At 34.2% G+C, this 10038-nt stretch overlaps 2 pseudogenes; one reads left to right on the top strand and one right to left on the bottom strand.

Moving 5' to 3' along the window:
- Nucleotides 1-1626: 1626 nt before the first annotated feature.
- Nucleotides 1627-3086, top strand: LOC120216515 (annotated as a pseudogene).
- Nucleotides 3087-6030: 2944 nt separating this feature from the next.
- On the bottom strand, nucleotides 6031-7792 carry LOC120216394 (annotated as a pseudogene).
- Nucleotides 7793-10038: the final 2246 nt, after the last annotated feature.

The following is a 10038-nucleotide window of genomic DNA, read 5'->3' as shown; positions in this document are numbered from 1 at the left end:
ATTTTGATCACTACTTTTATATATTGGGTTAAATGCTGAATATGGCTTGCTTGTTTTACTTTCATTTTATTTTAGTCCTTAATAATATTGTTGAGTTATTTTGGTTTCTAGTATTTGTATTTTTAATGTTTTATATTTGGTTTCTGTTTGTTTTGTAATTGCTGTTTAGTCCTTTAGTTTCTGTTTTTGGCATTTTGGTCCTTTAACTTTCTGTTATTGATTTTAGTATTTTAATTCCTGTTTTTGCTGTTTAGCCCTTGAGGATTCTGTTTTTACTGTTTTAGTTCCCAAAATTCATTTTTTATTATTATTTTGGTTTCAAAAGTTTCGATTATATCTATTTTGGTTCTTTAATTTCCTGTATTTTTGCAGTTTAGTCCCTAATATTTTTTTTTGTTTTGTCATTTTAGCTCTTTTAATTTCCGTTAATTACATTTTATTGCCTTTAATGATTTATTTTGGTATTTTAGTTTGGTTTGTAATATTTAGTTGTTTGCTTTTCAATCCTTTATACATGTATAGTAAATGTTCTTATTTAATATTGTAAATATTTTATTTGTCATTTGCAATCATATTTGTTTCTATTTTATTTCCTTAGTTGTTAATTTCATTCAAATATTTTTCAAGAACATGAATTTGTAGAACGGGCGTGGAAAGTACTATTTGACCGAAGTGGTGCAATCCGATACGACGTTCAAATAAAATATGGATTTGAAAGCACAAATTCTTCCTTTTACAAGCTTAGACATTATTTTTATTGTTATTTTATTTTTTGATGTTCATATTGTTTAATATTTAAATTTTAATCTTTATTATTATTTCTTCATTGAATCTTAATATGAGTGATGTATGTTTTGGAAAAGTAGTATGATGCATTTTATGTCCATTTTCGTCATTTTTTTATTTTTTTAAAGTGAAAATATTCTTTACAAGTAAGAAATAGACGAGGTAGCTTTCCCGGCGGAGGATTGCAAATCTCGGGATTTCTTATCGAGAAAAGGATTTTTTCTATTTATTTATTTTAACTAATATTCAATAAATAGATCATAATTTATTTATTATTATATTTTTCATAATTTTTATTGTATTAATGGTTGTTATGTTAATATTAACGATACATAAATTAAGCATATTTTATTTTCTACTCATGATGATATTATTTAGTGGTAATTCAAAGATAGGATATACTTTATAGATAAGAAATAGATGAGATAGCTTTCCCGTTGGAGGATTGCAAATCTTGAGATTTCTTACCAAGTGAAGTATTTCTATTATTTTAACAAATATTCAATAAATAGATCATATTTTTTACTAAAGATTCGAACTTATAATTTCCACCATCTATGACGATGTGTAAGCTACACAGTACCAATTTTGGGCGTTGTGGGGTGTTTACCCTTCCCCACACGTAACCGACTCCCGAACCTGTTTTAAATGAATCTTTGGTAACATAGACCAAAATTTTGTCTTATAAAATTATTTTTTTAAAATTGTTTTTTAAAGACGTTTTTGGGTACTCGACCTACCTAACCCAAAGGTCGATGGCGACTCTATTCAATTTAATCCCAATTAATCCAAAATTCTCGATTTTAATATGTGTGTACGAGATAAATTTGGGTTTATAGAATGGTTGCTGTTCGTATAAGAAACGACTGCTTTCCTTTGCAATACAGGGTACTACAGGTGCTCAAGGGTGTTATGGCGTTGAGCTTGGTGGGGTTCCTTCTTCTCCAACTCTACTTAGTTGCTAGCCGCACAAAATGCAATGAGCGGAGATAGCCAATTGCGTGTGGGTCTAGCTTAGGTGGAGGGCCCCTTTCATAGGACGTCGAAACCATTCCTCCAAGCTGCTAAAACGGAGAGAGAGGCAACCAGCAACTCTGGTTGATGAGTTTCCTCGATGAGAATTCCCCGCTTCGTTGTGTATTCTTTCTAGATACGGCAACTGCTATAGATCCGGTGACGGAGACAAGTACTACCATCCGGGGAATAGTTGGTTGGATACTGATGTAAATCCTATTCAAGCTCATGGAGGTGGGTGTGTTAGACGATCAATCTCCGGTACATACTATTGGTACGAGAGTACAGAGAAGTTCCCAAGGGTTCAACGACGGGACGTGTGATTTTATTGTTGGAATGCATGGATAATCCATGTTTTATTATTCTAACAAGTTTCCTCTTGTGATCAGATGGACGTTATTGGAGTCGGTTGCTATTCTTCCAAGATTTGTGGACATGGACAAACGAGGGTATTGTGTTGGCTGTCGACCTGGAAAATAAAACCCATGATGTCCACATATCCAACGAGTTGGAGCAGCCCAGAGTTATTTACAAGACATAACAGGAACATATGTAATGTGGATGCATATCGACACTGTCAACTACTTCTAAAGCTGCTGTCGGGTGTCACCATCAGCGATTCCCAGACCGGTCGTTTCTAGTTCTCCGTAGCCCAAGGCCCCATGGACATGACAGCCGGGATATGACCGTGTTCAAGGATGACAATGGTGTAGCATATCTGATTTATTCGTCTCAGAACAATAGTGAACTTCACATCGGACCTTTAACCGATGATTATCTAGATGTGCTACCTGATATTCAGAGGATTCTGGTTGGACTGCACCGGAAAGCCCTACTGTTTTTAACTACCAGGGGATTTATTACATAATCGCTTCGCTTGCACCGGATGGGCACCAAATGAAGCATTGGTACATGCGGCTGAGCCGATGATAGGGCCATGGGAGACCATCAGCGACCCGTGCTTGGAGGGACGAACTGTTTCGACTTGCAGGTTTTTTCAGAGTACATTTGTGATTCCTTTGCAGGCAGTCGGGTTCATATGTTTTTATGGCGGATCAGTGGAATCCGGCTCAATTAAACGACTAGAGGTATGTACTGTTGCCGCTAACAGTCGACGACTCAGCCGGTTTGCCTTTTGAGTTTGATTTCAGATTTCCATCGTGGCCAAGGGTGTCAATATATTTGCATGAGAAGTGGAGACTTCCATGGGTTGGAGGTCATAGAAAGATGGGCTGATCATTTTTTTAACAAATCTTGTTAGTAAACAAGGGAAATTGATGTTGAAACTTAAGATAACAAAGGTGAAAGGTTAGGACCATAATTTACGATGGCATATTGAAAACGTTGTCCCATGCATGCAATACTAAAAGGAAATGTTAGGTCCCCCAGTCCCCAAAGGCAGAGGATTTTTCCTCACATATCAATTCCTAAAAACTTAATTGAAGCCTATTTCTTTTTCAACAAGCATAATCGTTTAAAAAAAACCCGTTCTTGTATAAATGGAAAATATAAAAAATTATATCACCTTGACTAGGCTTTATATCAAATTTTTGGAGGATACATTGGAACCTAATCCAAGAATTGAAACTAAAATTTCATATTCATATTCACTTATTTTTTAAAATTTATATCATAGTTATGGTCTTTTCAAATGATATCTTTTTAAAAATTAAAATTTATTTATTTTATCAAAAATATTATATATCTTATTATACATTCAACGACTATCAATACTATACTAAATTAGTTATTAAAATTAAAACACATGTTCGTACCAAAAAGCTAAGAAAATAAACGGAAACATAAAAATTCCAAAGATAGTTTAAACCATATATATATATATATATATTGATAAAGCTAAAATAATTGATTATAAGAAGTATATATTTTAGGTATTATAAATCATTTGATAAAAAATACTCAATCACCCTTACAGTTATGGGGTGTTTAAAAATATCTGATCCGATTTACCTACCGTCAATCCTGAATAAAAAAAGAGGTTTTAAAAAAAAAATACCTTATCCGACATTTTCCGGGTCGGAACCGATCACAAAATTACATTTTTTCGGGTAGTCGGTTACCCGAATACCTAGTTACATTTTTTATATTTTATAATATTATATTTAATTATTAATAATTTTATATATTAAATAAAATAAAAAATTAAAAGAAAAAACCACACCCACCCAATATTGTATGTTTAATAATTAATATAATATTTTTTTAATAATATAAGTTATATTTTTTAAAAAGAAAAAAATATAAAATGATAAAATATCGGGTACTCGAATTACGAGTACCTGCAAAATCCGGATACCTGTAACATTCAGGTAGGACACAGACCAGAAAATCAAATACTCGGTACCTACCTGGATTTGAACACTCCTACTTGTAGTTGTTGGTGTTAGAACATAACCTCTAGAAACAACAATAATTCTTTTAACTACTGAGATAATTAGATTCGTAGAAAACCATATATGATATTAAAAGTGCCAAAGTCAAATAAGAGATCCAATAATCTTTTTGTGAACATTAGTTAATTAATTATCTTTTGAACTCCAACTTAGGCTGGCGAGGCCCAATATACAGTAGCTAGCTGGTCTTTTGTCAATGACATATAACAAGTTTTTAATGCATAAATTAAGCTTAACGACTCTTTTTCGTTATCGAAAAATATTAAATTTAATTAATATAAGTTTGAATGAATAAAATTAATATGAGTTATGTTAAAGTTAAATTTCAAGTAACATATTATCTTGATATAATTTTTGGGAAAAATAACCAAAGGCTATTATATATATATATATATATATTAATAATCTAACCTAATAAAAAATAGGAACAATAACATTTAATTATTTTTTTAATTTGATCATTGTATATAGTTTTGATTATTTATTAACGTCAATATTTACATATGTATGAATTTTCGAAATGAATAAATATAACTAAACTTCTCATAAACACTTCCACTGCTTGGTGTCTCAATTTCACCATTACACGTGTTTAATAAACGTTCAAACATCAAAATTAAAATATAAATTTAATTATTAAAAAAAGAATAAAGGGTAGTGATTTATTAAAAAATTAAATGAATATGCTAAAACATAAAAAATCTTTGTGCACGTATAATCAGTGAATTAAACCCGATCAAAGCGGGCTTCATGGGCTGAGTTTTTTTAGTCCAACAATAAACACCCCATTTTTAAACTCATTATAAAAGGCTTTAGATGGAATGCATAATCTTAAAAACGATTAAATGTTTTGATAAATTAGATTTCATAAATAATTATTCAGATGATGTTTTCCGATAGATAAACACAATGTTTGGTTATTATCGACTTTAAAGTATAGAAAAGAAGCCCCCACTACGCAATTTTTTTTGGATAAGTATTTTTTTTAAAATTATTTGCTTCTTTTTTGGTGGGCCAAAAGCCGACTTGTTAACGTTACCACCACCATGAATGCATTTTTATAGGTTATGGTGGGGTCCAGTTTATATGTGAAAAACCAAACAAAGCTTTCCCTTTCTAAGAATTAAAAGAAAAAGTAGAAATATAATTGGTTTGCTTTTATAATTATAATAATTTAAAAATATTCTGAATTTAGTTCCATTCAACACATTTCTTTTATATGAAATATCCAAAATTGGAATCCAATGGCCGTCCTAAGACCAAAACAAACGACATGATGGCTTTTTAAGATGGATAATTTATAATTTTAAACTAAGTAATTTCCTTAAGCTGATGTCACCCTTTAAAACCAACTACCAACCGCATTTCAAATTTGACCTACTTGCTAACTATGATTTATAGAAAAGCTACTTAGCAATGCTAATTATTTATTGTGTACAACACCAACCTTATGTTTAGACTAAAAAATGTTTTTTTTTATAATTTTTTTTGCTTAGTCTTAAGATCAATTCAGCAAGCCAATTCAGTCAAATGAAGCTAGCGATGTTAATTAAGTTTTAATTACTTTTATAATATTTATATTAAATAAATCTATCTCCATCTATTAAAAATATTAAATATTTAATTATTCAATACTGATTAATCTAAATTTAATTCACGATCAAATTTTGATTGTTAGATAAGAAAATTCGCTATCAATTTACATGCGCATGCAGTATTTATCTATTTGAGCAATTAAATGAAGAAGTTAAACATCTCAACTTGATGATTTCAAACCCACTACCTCTAATTTTACATCTAATAAATAATCACAAAATGTGGAAAACCATGAGTAATTATAATTAGTGAAAATCAATTTAATTATGCCCAACCCTATTGAAAATCAAAAGCGAATTCATAGGAACTCCCCCACCCTTCTGTCTCTCTTTTTTTTCTCATTCAAAAACACAAATTAAATATATCCCATACACCATATAAAATACGCCAATACACATTACACGTACGAGAAACGTAACACACGTGTGAAGCACTCCCTCCCCATCCCAATCCCATGCACGAAAAAGGAAACGCCGACGGCCGTCGTCAAGGCCGCCACGCACTGGCCCAGACCACCACCTGTCCTTCCAAGACAGAATATTCCGGCGTCGGGGCACTGTGCCATTGACCAACCTTCCTTGTACCTTCTCAATAGGGCCCGCACATCGTCGCACACTTCATCACTCAAAGCCACAGGGCTGAACCCAGTTGCATGGAACCGTCTGGACCAGCGCGTGGCCGGTTCGTCTCTCGGTGGAATCGGACGGCGGACAAGCCACCAAGTCAACGATGGCTCGACGACCGCTCGTTCGAGCATCAACTTTTCATTGCTTGTTCTATTGAAACTCTCATCCAAGGCTTCGAAGTAAACTCTAAACCATCTCAAACACTCTTGGAAACCCTTAACGAAATCAAGCCCATCAACCCCCACATCAAGATCAGCTTCTTCTTCAACGACCGTGATTATCCTCGGCTGCAATCGCCTGAAATTTGATATCACGATATCTCTACGATTATCGACGGCTGTGATCGAATGTAGCGTGCCGACACAGTTGATGGCCAAGGCTTCGTCTTCTTTGATATCAAGCTCTGATAAATCTAAGTCACATAAATCACCAGCATGGTGTATAACATTGAATTTAAAAGGAACTCCATAAGCCTGGCGAACTTTTCCATCCTTTTCCCTATTTCTTTCATTACCTTTGGACAACGGCTAAGCCCTGTGATGATGAGCCTGAAACGCCACCGTTTTTTCTAGTGGCGATCGTGGTTAGCCTTAGATTCGGGGTTTCGTCACTACGGGTTGCTAGGGCTTCAAGCAAAGTAGCCACTGTGTGCAATAAGTGTTGCTAATATCAATTATGTGTAATTTGCTTTCGCCTTCGAAAGCTTCCATGATTGCACCATTACAAGCAACGTGACCAAAAGTAGTCCAAGGGCTTACCTCTTGGAACTTCAATACCGTCTTCCTCGTCGACTCAAAAGAAGATGTTTTCTCAGACACCGAGGCTAACGTCCGATAGCAACGCTCGCCGGAGTCAGTCATGCGGCTAAACAAAGCTTGAAGAAAATAAGAAGCCAGTTTTTGATCGGTGTCACCGTAAGGTGATCCAAGCTCGTTAAGCATCCACATCAGCTGTTTAAACCGTCCGCTGTTCCGATCGGCGATAGCGTCGCCGTTTCCAGGAGGATATCCGAAGCCCACTTTCCGGAGAAATCGAAGTTGTTGAGGTCACGAGCGGGGGAAAAGTGGTGGAGTAATCAGACGACTCAAAAGCATGGTGAGTGGTGGGAGGTGTTTGTAGGAGTAGCGGTGGTGGTGGTGGAAAGGTGGTCTGGTGTTGTTGTTGAGGGTAATGATAATAGGGTAATAGTTCTTTGAAGAAGACGAAGAGAAGTCTTCTTCATCATGAAAACGTTGAAGCATTCTTCGTCTTCTTGTTGGTAGTGATTGTTTGTCTGGAGGATCTAGAGCTGGATGTTCTAGAATTGAAAGATTGATCGGATGATTGAAGACTCACAAGTCTAAACAAGGTATCCATCTAAATCCAACACCAACAGACCCACATCAATGAACTTTGGACTCAGGTTGTCGGAAAGAGAAAGCGTGTTTGAAGAGATGGAAGACCGGTGAGTTGCTGTGTTTTCTAGCAGTATATACTACATGGGATGTAGTCTATGAAGGAGGATATTAAAAACTATGTATGTAATTGGGTTTTGGCAAACACAATCACTTACTTATTAAGAAAAAAGAAAAGTAAAGGGGCTGGGAATCTATGTTGTGACAGTCAAAAATATGCTTTTCTTTTGTGTAATCGATGAGTAAAATGGAGGTGGCCGGTAGTGGCCGAGGGTTCTTTTCTAGCATAGCTTATTCTTTTAGGGCATGCTTGCTTTCTAATTTCATTTTCCTTTTATTTCGTGGCTAGTTAACATCAGCTAAGCTGGTGTTTTAGGGAATAGTATAATTTATCTGAAAAGAAAAAAGAGAAGAGAGCCCATATCATAAAATGGGTTGTTGAATAGCTGTATAATCAAATATATATACAAGGTACTATGTAGATATCATGACGTATTGTGCATATTTTATTGGGGAAGAAAGAGAATGAAAAATGGTATAGATTTAGTGAGAGTAGGCGTGCGAGATGGAAAGGAAAAAAGAGTAAAAGCTGCCGGCGTGCATGGGCGGCATCAAACCCACTATCACCAACCCAATACCTTCACATTCTTTGCCTCCTAATCCCTCACAAACCCTGCCAAAATTCCTACTTTTCCCTTTCCTATACTATTTACACTATATCCCATACTACCAATTTGTCATATAAATATATTACCATAATCTACCCTTCCCCAGGGCAATGGCATGCACCTTCGCTTTCCTTCCTTTATTCCCACTCCCACACTCCTATTATTAGACCCACACAGTTAGCACTAATCACTTCAAAAACACCAACACTCTATCTAATCTATTTCATTAGATCTCTAAAATCCAAAACTATAAATGCATACCTTAACCTTTTCTCCAATGTCACTCCCCCAATTCCTTCAAATTGAATTCCTTGCCTATTGTCTTCAACTTTTAGTCTTAAACCTTGACATTCACAATTTCACAAAAATTTGAGTTTTTTTTAAATGTATAGGAAGGTTCCCGGTTTTGTCCTTATCTTGGGTTTTTTAGGGGACAACAAAATACAAAGCTATGGTAGCAGAGGTGAGGTTATTGTGGTTTGATTTGTTTCTCCAATGTGAAGGGTGGCTCTGCCTCAGAATTTATTTTGCTGTAGAGATATTCCCATGTATTGTTTGTTCTTTGTCTTCCTCGATTTCTTTCAACATCATTAGTGGAATGCTGGCTTTGGACTATTTGTCCCACCATGCTTCAAGACAACAAAACATTCAACATATACCCAACACTCATAGATTTTGATTTTTGTAGATTGGGAAAATAAAAAATATGACATAAAACTAGTTTTTGGGAAAACCAATATTTCATGTATTATTTAAAACATAATACAAAGACTTTAAAAAGCTTAAACTTGGGGATGTTGGATGGATTCGTGGGACCACAATTTGTTCACATGATTTTGCCTTTGGGATTATAGAAAGAGGACTGTGGGTGAAATGCCACACTACCTCAACCATAAAATAATTTATGCTTCAAGGTGATGCCCAGCTTGTTAAATTTATAACACCTTTTTTCTACATCATTGTTTTATTGTTTGATACCTTATAAATTTGCTTAACTGAAAAGCAACCCTGAACACGTTACATCGTTTTTCCTTTACGAATTCTTTAAATCCCATAAAAAATTCCCATAGAAAAAATCTCTAATCTATATGAATCTATTAAACGTGATAAAAGTTTGAGCTGCTAAATTTACAAAATGTAAATACATATCAATGACTAAGAATTTTTTTGAAAATACTACACTTTAATCATACATACTAATAAAAAAACTCTAATCCTTGTAATCTTAGTCCTTGAAAGACACTTGATTAAGTTAAACCCAAATTTAAAATTCTCTTTTGAAATGAAAGGGGACTACTTTAAACTTTACACCTTTGTTTATCTTTGAATAGTCTACCGTAGTTTGTAACCACATAAATCTGATAAAAAAAGGTGAGAGTTTAGAATGCTTCCTTATGACCTTTATACAAACATTAACCCCACCATAATCTGACCTATATATATATACATACACATACATACATACATACATACATACATACAGGGGCGTAAACAAGATTTTATGATGTGAGTTTTGAAAGTTATATTAGAAATTTGGAGA

The sequence above is a fragment of the Hibiscus syriacus genome, unplaced genomic scaffold, assembly GCF_006381635.1.
Source record: "Hibiscus syriacus cultivar Baekdansim isolate YM2019G1 unplaced genomic scaffold, ASM638163v2 tig00110160_pilon, whole genome shotgun sequence".
In the NCBI taxonomy this organism is placed as follows: domain Eukaryota; kingdom Viridiplantae; phylum Streptophyta; class Magnoliopsida; order Malvales; family Malvaceae; genus Hibiscus; species Hibiscus syriacus.
Note: the sequence above shows the minus strand (reverse complement) of the source record. Positions and strands in the feature narration are given on the sequence as shown.